Here is a 12828-nt window from a genome sequence, read left to right as displayed (position 1 = left end):
AAAAGAATAGTCAGAGATACTGGCAAAACATGTTTTATAGAATCAGGATGGACGACCTCTCTGCTAACCTTTAAATCACCTTAGACATCTTAGACATAACTCACATGCTGCTAAAAAAATTAGGAACACTAAGAACTAGTCAGTAGGCATTTGTTACTAGCAATATCAGCGTGTCCTTGTTATACAGAGCAATGAACCAATACAGGGGAGAAACACTAGGGGTACAAACAATTTATCTGCAGGAGTGTTTTAGGGTGCCAAATCATGAGAGTTAGCAAAGGAAGTAGTGAGGAAAGACTCTGAGGTAGAAAGCAAAATATTAGGGGTTTGTTTCAAAGAACTGGTATGGGAAGGGCTCACCCAGATGTCTTTAACTGTTTCAGAAAGTCTGTGTTTAAACACAACAAAGAGGGTTGTGGATCTCCATGCAGCAGAGTTGTTGCTCTGTTGGATACACAGGAGTTGAGGCTCCTATACGGTCTTCCTCAGAATGATAGAAAAATCTATCCAGGGATGAACATTCTTTTGATCCTAGAGGAGCTTTAAGGGCCCAAGGAGTCAGGATCCTCCTACATATGATAGAGAACTATTCCTACCATGTGGACTGGAGGCAATAGGGTACACCCAAAGATACAGCAAATATAAAATGTTACATATTTCTTACGTGAGATCTGGGAGCAACATGTTTACCTTATGTTCCAGAGATGGTAGGGATTGTTAGGACACAGGTGGTGGTGCTACAGCAGCTTCGACCTAATGTTGTCAGAAAACATAGACCTAGTTAATTAGCTCAGAAACCGGTCCCTCAAACTCTCCATCCGATTCACAAGATCTGGAAAGGTGGTCATACTGAAGAAAATGTTATGTTCATTATGACTTTCCTATTCAAATGAGCAGAAACAAGTAAAATGTAAAAAGTCAAATTAATCACTATAGAGCCCAAGACAGGAAGGTCTTCTCCTTCAGCCTCTCAGCCTGACTCACGTCAGATTCCCTTCAGGTTTTCTCAGCTGATTTGTAGAGATGAGCGGACCATATTAAGTTCACGTCTGACTGAGTTTAAATCCTGTAAAAAAATCTAGAGTCCCAAACAGTAACTTCCAAGATGGGTGCTCTCCACCAATTAAATGAATGCATGCTGCTTCCCGTGGCATTAGTTCTCCCTCAATATGGCGGCATGCTTTTGCCACGGCTGGTGAGAGCTGGGATCCGCATCCCGCGTCCCGCATTAGCCAGGTAGTCCATACAGTTACATACTCAGTAGGGTTTCCGTTATACAAGTTTCATAGAAAGTCCTGTGTGACAAGTAGACAAGTAGAGAAGACCTAAGTGCCGCTCCCAACAGGAATACGAGTCTGATGAAGAAGTGAAAAATCCTTTCATGAATTGTGATGTCACCAGTCATTCTATTTAGAATATATTATCCTTCTTTTTTGTGTGTTTTCTTTGATGAGGTGAAGAATAATTGACTTCAAAAGAGGCACAGGAACATCTCAGCACCAGATGGCTAAGTGTCCCTTATCTTCAGCTTATCTCATTCTCTTTTGGAAAGCTCTAGAAGTCTAGAACGTCGAGAAGGATACAAAGAACACATCATGTACACAACATTAATAAAAAAGTAAAGTAACAATATAAGTGAGTGAAAATAAAAATAAATAAAATCCATATATTACGTAAAAAATGTGTAAAACGCTGCAACTAAATCCGGTGCGTGTGCTTAATGTGTGAATGTGCCGCCTGGGAGTATATGTATGGAATTGACTGTGTATACAGAATGAAATAAAAATAATGTAAGAGAAAATGTACATTTGTTGATTAATAAAATCCTGGAAAAAGCAATTACAGTCCATGTAGCAGTCCAGGTAGTCCCGATGATTGTGTTGTATATATCCATTTAGCTATATTCTGTAGGGTTTGATGCCCCCCCCCCTCTCATACTTTTCACTAGACTATCTTATCCTACTACCTTCATGTCTCTAAATCTACTTTGGTAAACATGGCGAAAGTGGGAGGCTACCGATAGAACTTTTTCAAGTCTCATTGTGCTGTCCCAAATGATAATATATGACGTTGTTTGCAGTATATAAAATTCCGGACAAGTACATAAAATTGTATGTATAATGGGGCACATTTACAAGGGTCCCACGGCCGCATTTCCATCAGGTTTCGTGAATTTTTCAGTTTTGTGCTAAATTGGCCCGAGTTTTTTGCGCACGCAAACGTATTGTGGCGCATCAGCGCCGGCTTTCATGTGTCACAAATCAAGGGACGTGGCCGTCGGACAACCCGACTGATTCGGACAAACCGCGGAATTTAAAAATCAAATTGTGTCACAAGATCAGCACTCACATACAGCGGGAAGAAGATGGTGAGCTCTGGTGGACCTCAGCGGGGTAAGCGACATGTGCAGGAAATTGGACGCACAATCTTAGTGAATCGCGGCAGCTCCAAACCAAGGTCGGACAATGTACAGTGGGGATCGTGACAGGACGGGTAAGTAAATGAGCCCCAATGTTTCTCCTTTCACAATTAATATGATAATTAGGTTTGTTCCTTCATCTGTTAACTGGTTCCTCAAATGTATAGATTTTTTGGTCCGGTGTATTGCCACACAGTAAATCCCCTGCAGGGAAATTAACCCTTGAGCCTCAAATTTCTCCTCCTGCTGATGGTTGTGTGAAGAAAATGGCTGTGTGTTAGCTGATCCTTTAAATTCTGGGCTCTCATGGCCATCATTGTCAGTTCATTTGTAAGGTAAGAGTTCAGTTTAGGTTCTGTCAGTAAGATATTCCAATCTGTATTAAGTATTTTGTATATATTGCTCTCTTTAATGTTATTTATGGTAATTAACCTTACCTTGTCTTATCCTGCTGACTTCTTTGTTTAGACTATTCTTCTGCTTCTGTGATTCTGTACTTTATTGCTATCACTGTTATGACTTGGCCTTTCAACTATCCTTCCCTGTGTTGTTTGTCCTGTTACAGGTTTGCACTTTGGCATAGGGCACATCTAGGCAAGTAGGTGGGGCCTTGTAGAGGGTTTCAAAACAATGGCTCATTGTCCTATTTGTGTCCCTTATTACACAGTGTCAATAAAAGTTTTGGCCATTCTGGTTTTGTCTGTCCACACATAAAGAAAGCCTTTAAGCCCTGATTTCCCTGAAAGGAAGTCTGAAAAATCAAATAAACTATAGCCTATATTAAAAAAAGGATTTTTCCAATGTATTGCACTGTTCAAAGGTTTTATTAAACATAAGACATGGTCAGTGTTGCATGAATTTTCGTAAAGCGATTTTAATGTCTTTGTTTCTTAAGCAGTAAATGACAGGGTTTAACAATGGGGTCACGATGCAATACATGAGAGAGAGAATTTTATGTAAAATGGTTGATCTTCCGTTAACAGGCGCTAAATAAGTAACAAACAGGGTCCCATAGAATATGGACACCACGGCCAAGTGAGATCCGCAGGTGGAGAAGGACTTTTTCTTTTGGTTGATGGACCTCATCTTTAAGATGGCACGGATAATACAAGCATAAGAGATAACAATAATCACAAAGGGAACAACAACCACCGCCACACTCACTGATGTAACATACAGCCTAACTCTAAAAGTATCAGAACAAGATAGGTCTAAGATTGGGTCAAAATCACAAAAAAAGTGGTCAATGATGTTCGTCTTACAGAAAGACAACTGAAAAATCGATTGTAATTCAATGTAACAAGCAACAAAACTAATAAGCCAGCATAAAATAATAGATTTCAGGCAAACCATAGAATTTATGATGGAATGATAATTCAGGGGTTTACATATGGCCAGATACCGGTCATAGGACATCACTGTCAGTAGAAGACATTCTGTGCTTTCAGGGTAAGAAAAGCAAACAAACTGCATGATACATCCAGTAAGAGACATAGTGGACCCATTCTTAAGAATCACATTCAACATATTAGGAACAATAGCTGAGGTGGTCATCATGTCGGAGGTGGTGAGCTGTGTCAGGAAGAAGTACATGGGGGAGTGGAGGTTCTTACTGGTGGACACCAGGAGGATGACCATAAGATTTCCATAGATTGTTACACAGTAAGTTATGAAGATGAGAAGAAAGAAGAAAATTCTTACAGTGTATAGATCTGGAAATCCAAGGAGAAGGACTGTCGTTGTGTTGTGTTTTTCCATTTCCTGTAAAAGATTATAAATGTTGTCTGTTGTTTTGCTGAATTTTCTAATACATAATCTCTAATCTGACAAGAAAAACAGAAAAACTATGGTCAGCTCACTCATGATAATACCGGCATACAGAATCAAACTGTGGTGATGGGTGGACGGAAGGAAAGTAACCAGCTGTAGCAATCAGTGATACAGGAAAAAAGAGACAAATCCAGCACTCCAAAATCTTCTTTAGTTTTCTAAAAACTCATGATGTTTATTCCATTAGATATAAAAAAAAAGACATACGGTCTATAGTCCTATGCAAGACCCACGGGTTTTTGAACCATCATATTCAGTTCTTTATATTGGTCTGAGATCTGAACTGAATATGATAGTTCGAAACGCGTAGGACGTGCATAGGATATGTCTTTTTTCTTTTTAAATCTAATGAAATAAACGTCATGAATTTTTAGAAATCGAAAGAAGATTTTGGATTGCTGGATTTGTACCTTTTTTTCCCCTGAATTTCTGATAATCTCTTATCACATTATATATCTGCTTATAGTGGAAGAAACCTGAACCAGTTGAGAAAGATTTATTTATGTCTTTGTAAAATACAAAGTAATGTGGTTCTTGAAGTTCAAAAATCATGTTATTAAGACAATAGACCTCATGTTGATATTGTTCCAATGGTTAATATCTCCCATAACCTCTAAACATATGAGGGGGGAAAATCTCTTACTCCTAACTACTCCATTTACATCTACACTTCGGGCCTCTCTATCAATGGCTCCTCTCCGGTGCACTAACGGGAATGTAGAGAATGAAGCATTGAACACATCATATTCAAAAAACACAAAACATGATCCTAGAGATCCTGACCTCCTCAAGAGGGTGGCCAGTGTTCTTTGAATATGATGGAACTGTAGGGATCCGTCTTTACAAATCAGGTCAAGATAAAGAAGTGGAAAGGGTTCCCTATAAACAGAATTTTGCAGATATGACTGTTAAAGAATCGTTAGACCATTTCAATGGGTAAATTGTATTTTTATATTAAAACCACAACTAAAAACTACAGTGTTAGATACAAAAATATAAAAAAATAGAAGATGATTAATATCACTGAAATAAGGAATAAAACATGATGTATGAAATATCATCTAGTTGAAATTAAACATGAACACAGAACTGAACCGACCACTGGGAAAATATTTGTCATGAAAATTTACATCTCAGGTGTACGACTTTTTATACACTGAAAGAGAAGTCCCTAAAGAATTCCTTAGCCTCCTGCCGATCCCTGATGGATACACTCAAATGAAAGTGTTGCAATTTCTTATCATTAATTGTTATTGAAAATGACATCAACAGTTTTTACCAATATGTAAATGCAGTATGTTAATACCACCAAATATGTTTAAAAAAATAAAGACTAACAACCGGGCCTTCATCATCCCCTGTCCAGAGGATGCCCTGATCTTATCTTTATGTTTTACTTTGACAATTTGGGATTAATTACATCCAACCCATCTCCTCTGCAGCTCTGAAGTCCAGAATCAGTGAACCTGCTGTGATTGACAGTCCTCTGGGGCAGAGATTCTGGCTGCACATAAATATTCTCCTCCCCGTTAGTTGACTAAGACCAAGTTCACCATGACCTTCTCATTACCTTGTGATAGAGACTCTGTTTGCTGCTATTCTGGTATTTGTATTGTGCTTGCATTTTGCCCTTCTAGGGATTTCTAGTTGTCCAAAAAGTTTAGGGTGCATATGGGAATCAGGTATGGCCTTTTTGAGGGGAGTGCTGTAGCCGCTAGCCGCGGGAGCAGGTTCGGCTCTCCAGGTGTCAGAGTTACCCAGAGACCCTAAGGAGAAGAGAGATGCGGTTCATTACCACTTCTCCCTTCTTTGTTCCTCACATTATCACAATGCAGTAGCACAATGCACAGAGGAGCAGAGCGGGTGCCACCCTTAACTCTATGGACCTGGCGAGTCTAATGGGGTTGTCCAGAGCTGCTGGGTCTAAGTAGACCCAGTACAGCTATGATGAGCACCACCAGTCACAGGTGTTTGTTTTCCTCTGTAACTGGGGCTCTTATAGATGCCTCGGCTACAGGGGAAAACTTACAAAAGAAAAAAAACTAAGTAAAATATAAAAAATAAAATGAAAATGTCACCCAGGGGTCTTTTATGACCTCATGTGGGGCATATAAAGTAAAAACACACATGAACAAAATATATTAACAAATATTCATTAAAATACAATGACATTTCCCCATATAATAAAAAAACATCCCCCGCTACACTACAAAAATCGCCATAGTCACCCTGTTTGCCCGAGACTATAAATATTGGGGTACATTTACTTACCTGCCACTGGAATTCACATGAAGTGCATTGTTCGATGATAATGCACTAGGCTTCAATTCACTAAGATCGTGCGCCCGATGTCAGGAATATGTCGCTTCCTTGCTCAGGTCCGACATAGTTCACCATCTTTTTTGTAGTGCATGTAAATGCTTGGGCACACAATGTGAAAGTTAAATCCCGCGCTCAGTCCAAATCAATCGGATCGTCTGTCGGCACGCCCCCTAATTGCGCCAAAAAAGGTTTAAGTGCGACACAATCCCAGCACAGACACTTGTTAAATACCTGTGCACGCCGTGGCATTTACAAAAATTTGCTAAAAATACCTGGTCACTAAAGCAATTTTCAGGCCGTGTCATTAAGGGGTTAAACAGCCTCAAAATATTGCACTCTCCTCTGGTCCAGTTCAGTATGGCATCCATTCCAGACCATGTGAACTGGATGGAGGGATTAGCTAACCTGGTTTCTGATCTTGTAAACCAGATACATGCTTGATCATAACTTCAAGAAGAAGCTGCTGTAGCACCTCTTGCATCCCAGCAACCTCCTCCCTCTAGTGTACAAGTGGTTGCAGTGCTGCTCCTGGATTGCTTCTCAGGAGACTGAGAGATTTGTTTTCTATATCTTCCGGTAAATCCACAAGACCCCAAGTCCAGATGATCTTTGTGGCTTTTCCCAGGTGCAGGGGAATGACCTTCCCTGGGTCGATTTTTTAATTCTTAGGGTCCGTTGATTCTGAACCTATTCATGTAGGGCTTGTGGAATAGAACCTGTTATCCATCACTCAAGGTAAGTGCTCTGCAGAAGGGTATTGTATGGAGTAACTGTTAACTGTGAACGGTTGGTGTGAACCTTTTCTGAAATCCCACTTCAAATAAGATCTATCCAAATTTGTAAAGGATACCTGGGATGGTCACCCTGACCATAGTTCTTTGGAGCAAATTATGCAAATAAGGATTGACATATGACAACAGTAGAGACTAGCTGTTCCTCTTGGTTAGCTTCTCTAACTTTTTGTAGGGGCTGAACAAGAACAAATGCAACTGGGAACCTTGAATGGCAAAACTAAAAGGGACTTGTGTCTGTACCATAGGAAATCCAGACATTTCCAGTGGGACTCAACAACCAGATGTAAGTCTATGCTAGAAAACTTCAGTGCCTCAGTGCTAATCAGGTGGCCACTAAGGTAGCTTCCAAAAAATACCCTTGCTTGTCAATATACCATTACTGACAAGGGGCAACTGATGTGGTACATCTCTGCAACTGGCCCCTTGGTTAAACTATGATGCATAATGCAACAAACACGCACTGCTATTACCCGCAGTCGACGCTATCACCGATCATAGGTATTAACCCCGGCCCGCCTTGGTGTGGATGTGGGTGTTACCATCTTTGTTGATGATGTCATCGGGGGGCGGCAATCGGTTGCCATGACATCCTTAGGTCTTCATCAAACCTGTATGAATTCTTCAGTTTCGTTACAATAAGCCAGTGGCTCATTGTAATGAATAGTACAGTACACGGCATTGGAGTGCCTGGCCCTATTTGTAAAGAGAGTCTTAAGAACAAGGGCACCAACTATCATCTACCTCAAAAAAAATGTTGTTGTCCCTATGCAAGGATCCAGGAGGATCATCAATGCAGCCACTATGTGGACACAGCAAGCGATTGAGGGATATATACCTGGAAGAAGCCTTTGGGTGGGACCTTGTAGTCATAATCTGGAGCTGAGGTATGATGCACCTGGTGGACAGTTGTGGAACATCTCTCATTACATCAAATGGGGATGGTACCGTATGATGGTGCTTTTTGCCCTGTAATATGGTTCTGTTACTGCCATGGAGGAGGAGCCTAGTGGGGATTCAGGTAGAGTGGTCTTGTTCTACCCCTGAACTATATATTGGGTGTCAGCTGGACTGTCCCACTCTGTTTTTGGCCTTTGCTTTGTGGCTCTGCCCGTGTCTGGGAAGGTCTACCTGGTGAGGGTCTAAGCTGTCTCAGTTTGAGAAAGGGCATCTTCTTTGTTTTCCTTCCCTGGAATACAGCTTTTTCAATGCAAAGATCTTGCAGGGAATGCTGGGAACGGGTACGTTTGCACTGGGAAGCTGGGATGGGAGCATGAGCGTGGAAAGGTAAATGAGGCTGGGATGCTGCCACGGAGAGGGGCACGGGTGCTCCTGTGATACGAGATGGGGATTGCAGGGGCACATGTTTCAATGGGCTTTTCAGGCTGGTGATAAGGACTCCTAAATAAGCCTACTGATCTTACACAAGAAGTAAGGGAATGTAAGGGAGTATATAGAAAGATCTTAGAAAATAAATTGTCAGATTAGAGAATAAATTAGATATGAAAGGGATTGAAATTAATTCCTGGAATCTCCACTAAGGTCGAAGGGACGGAAAGAGATACCAGTAAAAGTAGGGCGGATGAATTGAATAACTTTTTTAACTGGTTTTATACACTGAATAACTCTATTAGTGAATAGAGCGGACATGAAAGCATCATAAGGGAAACTTATAGTGAGGGAGATACTGGGGCAGATTTATCAAGCTGTCTGAAAGTCAGAATATTTCTAGTTGCCCATGGCAACCAATCACAGCTCAGCTTTCATTTTACTAGTGCTCATTAATATTTTTAAGGGGAGCTGTGATTGGTTGCCATGGGCAACTAGAAATATTCTGACTTTCAGACAGCTTGATAAATCTGCCCTACTGTCTGAGTGGCTCCTGTGGTAGCGGAGGATGTGGTGTTAGAACTAAAAAGGTTAAAACCTAATAAAGTAGGTGGTCCAGATATGTCAGATACCAAGGTATTGAAGGTTTGTTGCAATGAGCTCGGTAGGGTGTTGAGAAAGTTACTCAATATGAGCTAAATATAAGGGATAAAGCCAACTTTGTTGGAAACACCAACCAAATTCCAGTAAATAAAGTACCTCGTCCGAAATCCCTAAATGACTATAAGCCAATAGCGCTGATTCCGGAGGTCATGAAAATCCTACAAAGATTTGTAAATCGGCATTTGTCTAAAATGGTGAAATGAATTATAGATCCATTATAATTTGTGTATCGGCATAATCTGTTGGTGGATGATGCTCTGATTAATCTGTTGCACAAAGTGTTCTTCCATTTAGTTGCACCAAAATCAGAGGTTCACCTGACATTTTTGACTTCAGCAGCACTTTTCATGCCATCATTGGTGCTGCCAGGTACTTGGTATGCAGGTGGAATCTAAATGGATCAATTGGTTGATGGGTTGCCGGTTCATGGTTTGCTGAGATGGTGTGTAGCACCGGAGCTCCTCAGGGCACTGTGTTAGGCCCCTTCTACACTTGCGATGAACTCGCAACACGTGCTGCACGGATCGCACGGCCTGAAAGCTGCAAACCGGAACGGAACTCAGCATGTCAGTTGCGTTCCGGTTTGCAGCGTTTGGGCAGCATTCATTGTGAGTGTGATACAAGTTCATCGCATCACACTCACGAGTGTAGAAGGGGCCTTAGTCTGTTTTTTGCTTATCTTATGTAACTCAGATTTTACGAAGAACGATCCTGGTTGCTTTCTCCAAAAGTACTCAGATGATTTTGTGTTGGTAGGATGCATTAAGGAGGGGAATGATTTTAAGTATAGACAGACACAGCCCCCCTTCAGTATATAGCCAGCAAGCCCCGAGTAGTATATAGTCAGCTAGCTCCCAGTAGTATACAGCCAGCCAGACCCTAGTCATATACAGCCACCAGCCCCCTGTAGTATACAGCCAGCCAGCCCCCATGTAGTATACAGCCAGCCAGCCCCCATGTAGTATATAGCCAGCCTGCCCCCATGTAGTATATAGTCAGCCTGCCCCCATGTAGTATACAGTCAGCCTGCCCCCAGTAGTTTACAGCCTGCCAGCCCCCAGTAGTATACAGCCTGCCAGCCCCTAGTAGTATACAGACTGCCAGCCCCCAGTAGTATACAGCCTGCCAGCCCCCAGTATTATACAGCCTGCCAGCCCCCAGTAGTATACAGCCTGCCAGCCCCCAGTAGTATACAGCCTGCCAGCCCCCAGTAGTATACAGCCTGCCAGCCCCTAGTAGTATACAGCCAGCCCCCAGCAGTATACAGCATGTCAGCCCCTAGTAGTATACAGCCTGCCAGCCCCCAGTAGTATACAGCCAGCCCCATGAAGTATACAGCGTGCCAGCCCCCATGTAGTATACAGCCTGCCAGCCCCCAGTAGTATACAGCCAGTCCCTAGTAGTATACAGCCTGCCCCACCCAGCACTTAAAAAAAATAAACTTATATACTCACCTTCCAATGTCGGTGTGGCTCCCCGATTTCCCCGATGGCCCGACTTCTCTCTTCCCCACGGCTCTTCTTTCTTCTGTCATGGACGCGGCCATGTTTTCTTCCAGCAGGCGCATCTATGATGTGGCCGCTGCTGACGTCATGGTATGCGACGGTCAGGAAGAAAACATGGCCGCGTCCATGACGGAAGAAAGAACACGGACGCGCCGACATTGGGAGCCGCGCCGACATCGGAGGGTGAGTACATAATTTTTTTTTAAATGTTTTTTTTTTTTAATTGGGTTTTGTAGTAGACTTGTGTAGAAGATGAGGGGACGTTTTTCAGCACATTTTTTGTGCTGACAAACTCTGCTTATACACAAGTATATACGGTAATAGTAAAACCCCATAAATTACCCCACTATAGAAACTTCACCCTTCAACATATGTAACACAACTCCTATTAAGTCTATTAACCCTTCAAGTGTTTCATGTGGGTTAAAACAAAATGGAAGTGCGATTTAGAAACTTTTGAATTTATTTGGAAAATACATTAATTTAGGCCAAAACTGACAGTGTAATGATTAAAATGATGAAATGCTCTGCAAAGTTTGATGCCCAATTTCTCCCGACTACCGATACCCCATATGTGGTGGTGACTGCTGTATGGGCACAAGGCCGGGCATAGAATAGAATCCGTGCCATTCATAGCAGATTTGTATTGTCACATTGTACAGGCTATAAAATTTGTAATACAAACATATTAGGATAAGATACAATGTATAGATAATTCATTTGGGGGGTCTATTGCTTATTCATGAGATCTATTTCAAGGGGGGCACAAACAAAATTATCCATTTTTATTTTGGATTTTTAGCACTTTTTTTCCGCTTACCATAACATAAAAATAATATTTTATATTTATTCTGGAGAAAATCACATTTTTTTTTTAGGGCCAAAACTTGTGTATTTTTCTTTTGACAGATCTGGTTGGGGGCTTATTTTTTGCAAAAAGAGTTGATCTTTTCATCCATTTCATATCTTTTTTGATCACTTTATAGAACATTTTTTGTGAGGGTATTTGATGAAAAATTGTGTATTACGGGAAGTTTTTGGTGTTTTTTTTTTTACGTGGTTCACCAAGCGGGCTCAATATTGTTTTAGATTTATTAGACAGATTGATACGGATGCGGTGACAGCAAATATGTACTTTTGTTTTTGTGTTTTATATACGTTATTTGGATTTTATATGTAATTGGGCTGATTTTTAATTTGTTATGAATTTATTTTTAAAGGGGATTTTTTTTACATTTTTCCAGACTTGGGCTTGAACATCTGTGCGGTATTGGTCTGAGAGATAAAAGAAAACATTCATACGCACTGCTCTAGTAATGTCAATTGATGCCAGGAAGTGCAGTCATGTCTGTCTTTAGGATTTTAGATCTTCTTATCTTATCTGTAAGTTGTTTGTATTTTATATATGTATGTCTTATCCTATGGGTATGTTTTATTCTTGTATATGTTTTAATTTGTCTTGGTTTCTACGTACATATGTCTGTATATTGCGGATGTGATACTTTAAGTTCCGTTTGGGATAATAAAGTTTATTTATTTAATAATTTGCACATTTGGAGGAATATTTGCCCTCCTGAGGAATGGTTGCTCCAAGTGCAAGGGCCCAGAGGTTGGTTCAAGTGAAGATATTCACACTTGGTGTTTAGAGGATCTGGTCTCATCTGGACACAGTCAGTTCAGACAGCAATTTTACCCAAGATCCTAGAGCAATAAATTGACCCTGAAAAAACATTTAGTGGTTTCCCAATGAAAGATGAGTCTACAGAAATATAATTCACAGCCCCCCAGTGGTATAAAGCAAGCCAGCCCCCTGTAGTATATATCAAGACAGCCCCTGTAGTTTATAGGCTGCTGGCCCCCTGTATTTTATAGCCAGCCAGCCCCTGTATATATAGCCTGCCAGCCCCCTGTATTATATAGCCAGCCAGCCCCTGTAGTATATAGCCACCCCCCTGTAGTATATATCCAA

The sequence above is a fragment of the Engystomops pustulosus genome, chromosome 4, assembly GCF_040894005.1.
Source record: "Engystomops pustulosus chromosome 4, aEngPut4.maternal, whole genome shotgun sequence".
NCBI classification, from domain to species: Eukaryota; Metazoa; Chordata; class Amphibia; order Anura; family Leptodactylidae; genus Engystomops; species Engystomops pustulosus.
The sequence above is the reverse complement of the archived record's forward strand: the minus strand, read 5'-3'. Positions refer to the sequence as shown.